General features: G+C 45.4%; 1 protein-coding gene across 1 annotated transcript in view; it reads right to left on the bottom strand.

Moving 5' to 3' along the window:
- RBPMS (RNA binding protein, mRNA processing factor) overlaps positions 1-124 on the bottom strand; it is a 177618-nt gene extending 177494 nt beyond the window's left edge. The window contains exon 1 of the mRNA XM_007447626.1: positions 1-124. This exon is cut by the window's left edge and continues 203 nt beyond it. The gene's annotated coding sequence lies outside the window, so the exon portion shown is untranslated.
- Positions 125-11465: the final 11341 nt, after the last annotated feature.

Genomic DNA, 11465 nt, shown 5'->3' on the forward strand with positions numbered 1-11465 from the left:
CAGGAAGTGCGAGGGAGAGACGGGGCAGGGCGAGGCGCCGGCGGACCGAGAAGGGGACGGAGACAATCGGGACCCGAGAGGGAGACCTGGAGAGGGCGGGCGGGCGCGAGGGAAGGAAGGAAGAAAGGATGGGGCGAGGACGCGCGTCCCAGGAGTGAGCCCAGAGAGTTGGGGATGTGGCCGAGGAGGGGCCGGGGTCGGCCGCTGCCCGAGCGTAGCAGCTGCTGGAGGGAGGGGGCGAGGGGTACCCGGAGAGGAGCAGGAGGAGAAGGAGGTGCGGGGCAGCGGGGCGCGGCTGGGACCCGGAGAGCCGCCGGGTGCGCGCTCCTGGCTGGCTCTGGGAAGTACGGGCTCCAAGCAGCTCCCCTTCTCTCGCCTGCCTCCCTCTCTCCCTCCCCCCCCTCTCTCCTCCCTCCCCTCCTCCTCCTCCTCTCTCCGCCCTCCCTGGACGTGGGTTGCCGGCTGGAGCCGGGAGGAACGGGACGTGGGACGGCAAGCCCCCCGCGGGAGGAGGGGCTGCGCCGAGGGCGGCTGCCCCGCGGCCGGATGGCGCGCGCCTGGGAGGGGCGGCGGGCGGCGGGCGGAAGCGGCGGACCCCAGCCCCCGACGCCGCGGTAGGTCGGAGGGCGAGGGCCGAGGAGGGGGGAAGGGAAGAAGGTCAGGTCCTACCGCTTGCACGGTCCCTGGGGGTCGCCGGGCGTTTCGCGCAGCTTGGAGAGGGGCTTCGGGGAGTCAGGCCCTGCCCGCGCGAGGACCTGGAAGTGTGATGGGCTACTTTTGTTTGCTTGCTCTTCACGAGGGATTCGCACCCCAATCCCTACCCCTCCTTTTCAGTACCGGCCTAGACCTATTTCTTCCCTTCTTAGTCGGCAGCTTAAAATGACAGGACGCGAGAACTCGAGTGACATCCGGGGGCAGCCCGCTCCGGGCCGGCGTTTTCAGGGCGCAGCTTCAAACCCACCTCCGACGCCGGGCCCTCGGAAACCTCTCCAGCGTCTCGAACCCGCCGCCCCTGTTCAGACTCCTCTACAGCCCTTTTAAGACTGTCCTGGAATTATTTGTTTACCTGGCTGCTTCTCTTTACTCTTTTGGGAGATCCTTTTTGGAAGACGAGACCGGGCCCTGTTTATCTTTTGAATCCCATGGCTATTTGAGTACGCTATCTGGTATACAGTAGGCGCTCAATAAATATTTGTTGGCTGAGGGAATATTTCTCACTGCCAGGCGAACTGGAGGCCAAGACAGATGATATTCAGAGGGTCAAAGCCGCTGAAAGAAGGGAGACTCAGCGTTCTGGGACGTCAGCGCACTATGCTTGTTGACGCACCAACCTCGGAAGGAAGAACTGCCTGTTTCTGTTTCCTCCTCTGAAATGGGAGTAGTTCTATTTATCTACCAGGAGTTTGCTATTAGAGGAAATTATAGGTTGATAGATAAAACTATAGCACCTGGCACCCATTCGGACCCAGTTAAGTCTAGCATACCTGGGAGCTGACATGATTAATTTCCACTTTCCCTGAGCCATCGAGAACTTTTACAATATTGTATCATTTAAGCTTTCAAACTTAGTGACTGCTACAAACACATAATTTAAAACTCCAAACATCGGTAGATTTCTCCCTCACTTCTCACTCCCAGGAATTCGCTCTCACAGCACGCTGTTCTGTTCCCTTCCAGCAGGGCAACAATCACAACTTCTAATTATTATTTGTCTCCGCCCCCAACCCCCCCGACCTCCTCCCCCACTAGACATTCTTAACCCCGGACTGGTTTAAGTGCTCCTGGGAATAGGATGGGGGTGGCAGCGGAGTTGAAGATAAGGCTTCTGCTTTTAGGGAATTGAAAGTGGTGCTGTGGAGACAAGATACCCCAAACAACTCCGCGTCAACGTCACCGCCGATCCTGGTTCAGATGGTAGAAAGCAAAGGAAATATTTGCTTTAAGAGCATTTTAAAGAGAAAAAAAAAAACAGTACTGATACTTGGATTTACATATTGGATTTTTCTGGTGTTGGGGGGCGTCTGGAGATTTTGATAAAGAGATTATATTGCTGTCATGTTGTCATTTCTCTCTACGGAGAAAAAAAACATGGTCTCCGGATGAAAATAAACCAAGAATCTATTGAAATTGCAACTGAAGTTCAGAAGAGGCAAGGGTACGGTTATTCTTCCTTCAGTTATATAAGGAACCACGAGGGGGCAATGTCTTTCTGAGCAACGGCCAAGTGGTGGTCTTGGGCCCCTGTGCTGACCAATAATGCCGGCACTTTGCCCTCCTTGGCCATTCTTGACTGTTCCTGAATACACTCCACAGAAAGGCATTGTCTTCATGGAGCCTGGCAGAGGACCAAGAAAAATAACAATTGACCTAGTCCTTGATAGTCCCCGTCAGAGTCCACTTACAAGTAGGTGGATGTTGGGTGGTCCTAGTGTGCTTGGAGAACCTCCCCTACCCCCATCCAAGGAAATGTGGCTTAATCTCAAGCAGAGAACCTGATTCCTTTGTCTTGAAGCCAAGTTGGCACCTTGTCCATTGTTAAAAGTCAAAACCCTCTGGAATAAAAAATGAGAATAAGTTCCATGAGAGGATCCTTGTCTGGCTTGTTTATTCTTGTGTTCACAACGTTCAGACAGTGCCTAACACATAGTAGGCACTCAATAATTATTTTTGAATGAATGAACACATTCTCATCAGGTATTGATTCTAGGGCTTGAATGATATGAACAGATCCTTCCAAGACCTTGCAGAAGGGACTGAATTAGCCGAGGTGTCTCGGCATGGAGAGTACCACAAAGGCACTAGGCAGATTCACGGAAGTGGTCTTCAGTTGTTATTTTGCTGCGGGAGACCCTAGATAGAGAGCTTGTGCAGAATGGGACAACTGATGAGATTTCAAAAAGTAAAAAATAAAAATCACACCACTCAGCACAGGGGCCCAAGACCACCACTCAGCCAGTCAACTGATATCGGGCAATTTACAATAAAGCAAGGAAATCTATAACGTATAGTCAATGGTGAGTGTGAAATTCAGCATATTTTCAGAAAACACCCTGGGGATGGGGTAATATACCAGGAAAAGAGGGACTCCTATTTTGCCCTTTCTAGAAGAATGGTTTAGACTTATTTGGAAGAACAATCCAGTTAAGTTGCCAGCAAAACTCAATGAAAATCTATAAATAGACTGGGTATTTATACAACTTTGTGAGGCAAAAGAGTTGGGGGAGGGGATGTACATTCATTCAGGATATAAATGATCTTTATGACCTGTTTACTACTTAAAAAAAAGAAAGTTTCAACATGAGATCTCCTGGTAGCAATAGTTTCTAGACATACTAAGACAACAAAGGGATTTTATATCCTAGAAAAACAGGGCTAATGACCAAGAAACACCTGCTTTTCCCTCTGCCCACCACTTTACTTCAATGCTTCTGGCCCGGAAGGTTGCTTGCTAGATTGATAGGGACATATTCTATGCACCTGTAGTTTTCATTCCTCATCTCTGTTTCTCTAGCAGTGTTCATTTTGAAGTTTGTTTTAAGAAATCCAAACCTATAATTATGTCTTAAATGTTCGTCTCTGGGAATTGCAGGCGTTAAAGGTCTATTTTGAGGCAATTTGCACGGCATGGGCTTTGTAACTGTTAGCACCGTGGCAGAAAGCTGCAGTATCTAGCACATGTGTTGTGATTTTCTGTTAACTCTTTTACATCCTCTGCTGGACCAAAAATGTTTTTGAAGCCAGAAGCTGTGTTTGATTAGTTTTTGTCATTCTTAACACATCTCTCTCCCTCACCCCTGCCCCCACCCACCTCCAGGCCATCACCACCTTCCCCTGATTTTATCTATTAATTTTTAATTGTGGCTAAACACACACACAACATTGTATTTACTGTCTTAACCACTTTTAAGTGTATGGTTTAGTGGTGTGAAGTATATTCACATTGTTGTGCAACATCCTGATTTTTACCTCCTAAAATAGTTCTGAGATTCAATCACTTCCCTCCAACATTTATGGAAGCCCATGCAGCCACGTGGAGAGGCCCACTGGAAGAGAATTAGGTTCCCAGCTTACAGCTGAGCTCTCAGCAGACAGCTGTGACCAATTGCCAGCCTTGTGAGTGAGTTATCTTAGAAGTGGATACTCCAGCCCTAGTTGATCTGCCCCAGCTGACACCACATGGAAGAGACATGAGCTGTCTTCACTGAGTCGCCCAAATTGCAAAATTGTTAGCAAAAAAAGTGAATGCTTTTGTTTTAAAACACTAAGGGGTTTTTTTTGGAGTATAATTGCTTTACAATGTTGTGTTAGTTTCTGCTGTACAATGAACTGAATCAACGATATGTATACCTATATCCGCTCCCTCTTGGACCTTCCTCCCACCACCCACCCCCCGCATCCCACCCATCTAGGTTGTCACAGAGCACTGAGCTGAGCTTCCTGTACTTTATAGCATGTTCCCACTAGCTATCTATTTTAGACATGGTAGTGTATATACATCAATCCTAATCTCCCAATTCTTCCTCCCTCCTTCCCCACCCTGTGTCCACATGTCTATTCTCTGTCTATGTCTCTATGTCTATTCCTGCCCTGCAAATAGGTTCATTTTTCTAGATTCTACATATATGCATTAATATGTGATATTTAAAACACTAAGTTTTAGGGTGGTTTGTTATACAGCGGTAGATAAACTGAAACATAATTCGCATACCTAGAAATGGGATCCTGCCATTACAAAAACGCAAAACATGTGGCAATGGCTTTAGGATCAGGTGGAAGATGGAAGCTGGAAGAACTTTGAAGAGTCTGCTAGCGAAGAGCATTGGAGTTTTTTTCTTTCTTTCTTTCTTTCTTTCTTTCTTGGCTTCACTGACCAGGGATCGAACCCATGCCCCCTGCAGTGGAAACGCAAAGTCTTAACCACTGGACTGCCAGGGACGTCCTGGAGAGCACTGTTAAAAGACAGTGAGAGTATTGTCACTGCAGGCGGGAGAAAAGGAGACCCCATTCACGTAACGGAAGAACAATTAGCCAAACTAGCCTGCTAGTACATGAAAGAAGAGATAGCTTATGAACATGTGGATCTAGCTAGATCTGGATAGAATGTAAAAAGGGTTGGATGGTTTCTTTTAGATGCTTATGATTTAGCACAAGAGAAGTGAGGTGAGCTAAAGAAAAAAGGAACTGTTCCATCTTCAGTCAGAATCTGGAGGAAACCTAAGGAAGCCAGGACTTGCTGGATTTGAAATAAAACTTCTTTGTTCCTAGATTCTCCAAGAAGACAAAACTCTCAAAATAAAAAATGGCCTAGGGGCAAAGGTTAAACCAGGAAAACCTGGCCTTAGGTAAAGTTCAAGATAAGGATGTAGCCAGAAGACCCCATGGTAGGCAGCCTCTACGGTGGCCCCCCAGTGATCCCGAACCTCCTGGTGTAATCCCTTCCCTGTGAGTATGGGCTGGACATAGTGACTTGCTTCTAATGAAAAGAGAATGGCAAAAGTGATAGATATCACTTCCAAGGTCAGATTATAAAGAGACCACAGCTCCCATTTTACACACCCTCTCTTGCTCTCTCACTTGCTGCCTTTGATGGAAGCCAGCTGCTATGATGTGAGCTTCCTGATAGAGAGGCACATGTGTCAAGGAATGGTGGAAGCCTCCATCCAAGGGCCAGCAAGGAACTGGGGCTTTCAGTCCAACAACCCACAAGGAGCTGAATCCTGCCAACAACTATGTGAGTAAGCCTGGAAGCAGATCTTCCCCTAAGTGCAGCCTTAGATGAAACCTGTTATGGACTGAATGTTTGTATCCTCCCCAAATTCATATTGTGAAGCCTTAATCCCCAGTGTGATGGTATTAGGATGTACAACCTTTGAGAGGTAATTAGGTTTAGATGAGATCATGAGGGTGGAGCCTCCATGATGGGATTAGTGCCCTTGTAAGAAGAGACACTAGAGTTTCTGCTCTCTCTGCCATGTGAGGTTACAGATGGCCATCTGCAAGCCAGGCTGAGGGCCCTCATCAAACGCCAATGGCTGGCACCTTGATCTTGGACTTTCCAACCTCCAAAACTGTGAGAAAAAAAATGTCTATTGTTTAGGCCACCAATCTGTGATATCTTGTATGGTAAACTGACATAAATTAGGTTGACAAGATCATAGCCCTGGCTGACATCTTGGTTTATAACCTTTGAGAGACCTTGAGGCAGAGGGACCCAGCTAAGCAGAGCCTGGATTCCTAACCAACAGAAACTGTGAGATAACAGTTTGTTGTTTTAAGCCATTAAGTGTTGGGGTAACTTGTTATGCAATAATAGATAAGTTAATATCTCAGAAAAATTTAAGGTAGTACCTCATAGATCCTTTCAACTAGACAGCAGGGCTTCTGGGGATCTAAATGACATTGTCCTACAATAGTGTCAAAAGGTAGAGAAGGGACTGTCTTGGCAAGAAATATGAGTACAGCTTTTGCCTAAGGGAGATGATTACAACTTTAAGTATAAGAAACCTCTGGGAGCTTCCCTGGTGGCTCAGTGGTTGGGAGTCCGCCTGCTAGTGTAGGGGACACGGGTTCGAGCCCTGGCCTGGGAGGATCCCACATGCCGTGGAGCAAATGGGCCCGTGTGCCACAACTACTGAGCCTGCGATCTGGAGCCCACGAGACATAGCTGCTGAGCCGACGTGCCACAACTACTGAAGCCCACGAGCCTGGAGCCCGTGCTCCGCAACGAGAGAAGCCACCGCAATGAGAAGCCCGCACGCTGCGGCGAGGAGTAGCCCCCGTTTGCCCGCACTAGAGAAAGCTCACACACAGCAACAAAGACCCAACATAGCCAAAAATAAATAAATTTTTAAAAAGAAGAAAAAAAAAGAAACCTCTGTCTTTTTAAGGATCTCTACTAGCTTGCACTGAAATAGACAGAGACTATTCATAATGAAAAGAGGCCTCTGGACCTTTGATGTTATAGGCAGGAAGCAGCCTGAGGAAGCTACCCATTTGCAATTATGAGCTGTTTCCAAAAGGGAAGATAACTCAAGAAGGATGAAAGAGCCACTGAGAATTATTCCCAAGGAGCAGGAGTGAGCATAAGTAAGGAAGTGATATCATTTGACAAGCTGGGTTTCAGAATTGCTGTGGACCAGCTTCCATGCCCCTCTCCTATTCTCCCCTTTTTAAATGGGAGTGAGTATCTATTATAGAGTTTCTGTCCCTACCTTACCATTAGATATTGGGTATGTGAGAGACAGATATTTTGTCCCCTTAGTCCACTGGTCTTCAGATCAAAAGGAACCATGTCTGAGGAGCCATAGTCAAGTAACCACACCCAAGAAGCCACATCTGCACTTGGATCTGACTTAGACACTGATATCCTAGACCAGGGGCTGGAAAACTTTTCCTGTATAGGGCCAGATAGTAAATATTAGGCTTTGCAGATCACATGTGTGATCCCTGTCACTTATTACTCTTTGTTTTTGTTTTTTATAATCCTGTAAAAAATCTAAAAACCATTCTTATCTCAGGGGCTGTACAAAAACAGCCCACAGGTTAGATTTGGCCCTCAGGCTGTGATTTGTTCATCCCTGTCCTAGACCATGAACTGATGTATAATGGGATGAGATATTTTGATATCTTAGGGAAGGAGATAAGTATATTTTTCATATGGGAAGGAAATGTATTATGGCCAAAATGTGGATGGTAGTAGCTAGTCTTCAAACACAGCCCCCCAAAACTTCCCTTTTTTGGTACATGCACACCACTCCTGCCATCAAGAGTTAGAGCTTATGTGCCCTCTCTTTGAATCTGAGCTAGGCCTGTTTCTGCTTTGAACAATAGAATGTGGAGGAAATGGCATTCTGGGAATTCTGAGCCCAGGCATTAAAAATTTATGGCAGCTTCTGTTTCCTCCCTTTTGGAACCCAGCTTCCATGTAATGAGAAAGCCCAAGCAGTCGCCTGGAGAGGCCCACGTGGAGGAAATTCAAGCCCTAGCCACGCTCCCTCAACCCCCAAGGCTTTATCCGAACTCCCGGCAACATCCAGCATGAGCAACCAGCCTTCTGAGTGAGCCGTCTTGGAGGTAGATGCTCTACCTTGAGCCCCCCCAAGATGACACCACATGGAACAGAGACAGACTATCTTAGAATATTGCCCCAATTGTAAATACACTTGTGAGCAGATAAACGATTATTGTTCTAAGCCACTAGGTTTGGGGGTGGTTTTTTATGTAGCAATAGACAATGAAAACACTGGGGGAGGGAACAGTGGGAACAAAGCTCTGGAAACCAGGAAGCACTGGGCATTTTTAAGGACTAGCCAGTATGGTAACACTTGACCCAAGAGTTAGATCTGTAAAACAACAAAAATCACAACTGCCATTTCTAGCATGTACTTTTCGTTCTAAAAGACAGTAAAATGGAATTGAAAAATATATGTGCTCCCTTCAGAACCTCAATAAAAATTGCTAAATACATGATGATACGTAGAAAACAGCAAAGCCAGATTGCTGTGTGGTGGTGGGATAGTTGGAAGCACGCTTATAATTAAGTGACTTTTTTGTCACCGACTTTATAGCTGTGAATTGAACTTGTGCTTCAGGAAAATAGTAAATTAGCAAATGTCTCTGGCCTTTTAGAGACTCACTTATAAACAGTCAAAGGTCAAATGCTAAATTAAATGCTTGTAAATGTCTACTGTACTCTACCCTTGTCTAGAATGTAGAGAACCTCTACATGAGTGTTAAGGATAAGGCTGAATGTGTAGTTCATTTAGTCTTTATCAACAACTACCCTTTAGGGAGAAATCTTCAGTGGCTAGTAAGGTAGATTTGAGTGAGGTGAGATGGGAGATGGAAAACAGGGATGTTGAATGGTCCACGGACAAGCAGAGAAAAAAGGATGGAAATGAAAGCCATTTCCAAGGGGGAAGCTACGTGGTTTGACAAATGATTGAACGGAGGGGCTAAGGGAGAATAAGGCATTTGACCTAAAAGCCAGGTTTCAAGGCTTCGGTGATGCCAACTCCAGAAAGAAGGATTCGGTGATGCCAACTCCAGAAAGAAAAAAGAAACAGAAAATAAATAGATGTCTGGAGGAGAAGAGTTGGTTGTATGGATAGATGAGCATCAAGCTCAGCACCAAGCTTCTAAGGTTCGCAAGTGTTGGGATCGTGCTAATGGTTGAAAATTGGATCTCTAGCCCAGAAGAGGTAGGAGTTAGTATGTATATTTCGATGCCCTCTGTATTGGAATCATAGGTGAGCTTAAAACATAGGAGGTTGGAGGGCTTCCCTGGTGGCACGGTGGTTGAGAGTCCGCCTGCCGATGCAGGGGACGCGGGTTCGTGCCCCGGTCCGCGAGGATCCCACGTGCCGCGGGGAGGCTGGGCCCGTGAGCCATGGCCGCTGAGCCTGCGCGTCCGGAGCCTGTGCTCCATCCGCCACGGGAGAGGCCACAACAGTGAGAGGCCCGCGTACCGCAAAAACAAAAACAAAAACAAAAACAAAACAAAAAAAAATAGGAGGTTGGAGAACAGAATCTTAGGAAGTATCTATGCTTAGACAGGACAAGGAGAAAGACTAGCCAGAAGAGGCAGACCAAGCAGTCTGATTTAAAAAGGGAACAAGCACACTAATAAAAATAATAGCAGCTAACAGCACTGACCAGGGAACCATGCTTCAAATTTTATGTGGATTGTCACATTTTATTGTTTGAGGATGGCAAGTGAAACGTACACGTTTCTATTCACTCTGTTCCAAAACCTCCAATAAAAACACAGAAAAGATTTCTTGCTGTTGTTGTTATTATTTTAAGACATACATTAACAAGGATAAAGAGAATGAAAGAAAACAACAGCAATAAAATTGGGGGAGCTGAGAAAACTAAATCCTAAGCCTGATGGGAGAAAATTGAGAAGCATCCTTACGCTGAAGAAATCCCCCAAAGCCTTGGCAGCAGCTGGCAGCGCAGAAGTGAGAGTGAAAATGGGGCTGTAACCTGGACGACTGATCGAAAGGAAAGTGGTTTGTACCCAGATTCCTCTTTTTTTTTTTTTTTTTTTTTTTTGTACATTTTATTGTTAACATTTTAAATCTCTCTCCTCTTTCTAGGAATATCCAGCAGGAAAAAGAAGAACAGGCATTTTTTCCTTTTCATCCGAAGTTTATTTCTCTTCCTATGAAAAAAGCCTCATCAAATCAACTTAAGTATAAAATAAGTATATGTATCTCTAAGAGGCAAAAAAACAGGACTAATTAGGTAAGATAAACATCAGTGGCTGAAAAGATACAAAACTAAATCTTTCTCTGTGTGTGTAACTTTAGGGTCCCAGTAATCCTAAGCATTACTGTAATTTTCACCCTAAGTGACCCACTTTAAAATGTATGTATGACTAATCTTTGTAAATGTAAACTGGACATTCTCCCACTGAAAAGGTTCAAAACTAGTGGCTGGCTGGATATATCCATGTTGGTCCAACATGATTTTTGAACAGTTTGTTTCAACAACTTAATTGGTTTAATTGTTTTAAATTTGTTTTTTGAATCAATTTTAACATGCATTTTAAATGGCATTATTATATATTAATGCTCTATATCTGTTTTTTTTTTTTTTTTTTGCGGTACGTGGGCCTCTCACCGCTGCGGCCTCTCCTGTTGCGGAGCACAGGCACCGGACACGCAGGCTCAGCGGCCATGGCTCACGGGCCCAGCCGCTCCGCGGCATGTGGGATCCTCCCGGACCGGGGCACGAACCCGTGTCCCCTGCATCGGCAGGCGGACCCTCAACCACTGTGCCACCAGGGAAGCCCTGTTTACAGTTTTTTAATTATCCATAGACAAATGTCTTTGTACATTGCCTGATTATTTCCTTAGAATACATTCTAAAGAAATTGCTTGGTCAGACGGTAGGCACATTTTAAATGCTGATATTTATGGAGAAAGTTTATACAATTTATACTCACTCCTACAGTGTGCACGAGATTGTCCATTTCATTACAACATTCCCAGTATTGAAAAGTTCTTTTTCATTTTGCCAATCTGTTGGTGAAAAGTATTATTCTTTTCATTTGCATTTCTTGATTGTTACAGGGGCTGACCATCTTTTCATCTGTTTATAACCATTTGGAAATCGTCTCTCATGTCTTTGTGCATTTTTCTAGTGAGGTGTTTGCCTTTTCCTAGTTGATCTTTGAAATTATTTTGTTTCCAATATCCTACAACTCCGTGTGTTCCATAGATATGACTGCTAGGTACCATCTAGGTTCTTAGGATACAATGATGAACAAGAGAGACACAAGCCGGACTTGCACAGGCTAACTGTTTGAAACAGTTACAATAGAGTAGAAAATGTGCTCTAACTATGGAAGTTCACATTTCTAGGGACTTCATAAATGTGGCAAATACATACTCTGGGTGGTCAGTAGTGGCTTCTAGGAGGGTGTGACATTTCACCAAGGCCTAAAGAATGAGCAGTAG

Source organism: Lipotes vexillifer, unplaced genomic scaffold (genome assembly GCF_000442215.2).
Source record: "Lipotes vexillifer unplaced genomic scaffold, Lipotes_vexillifer_v1.1 scaffold1318, whole genome shotgun sequence".
Classification (NCBI taxonomy): domain Eukaryota; kingdom Metazoa; phylum Chordata; class Mammalia; order Artiodactyla; family Lipotidae; genus Lipotes; species Lipotes vexillifer.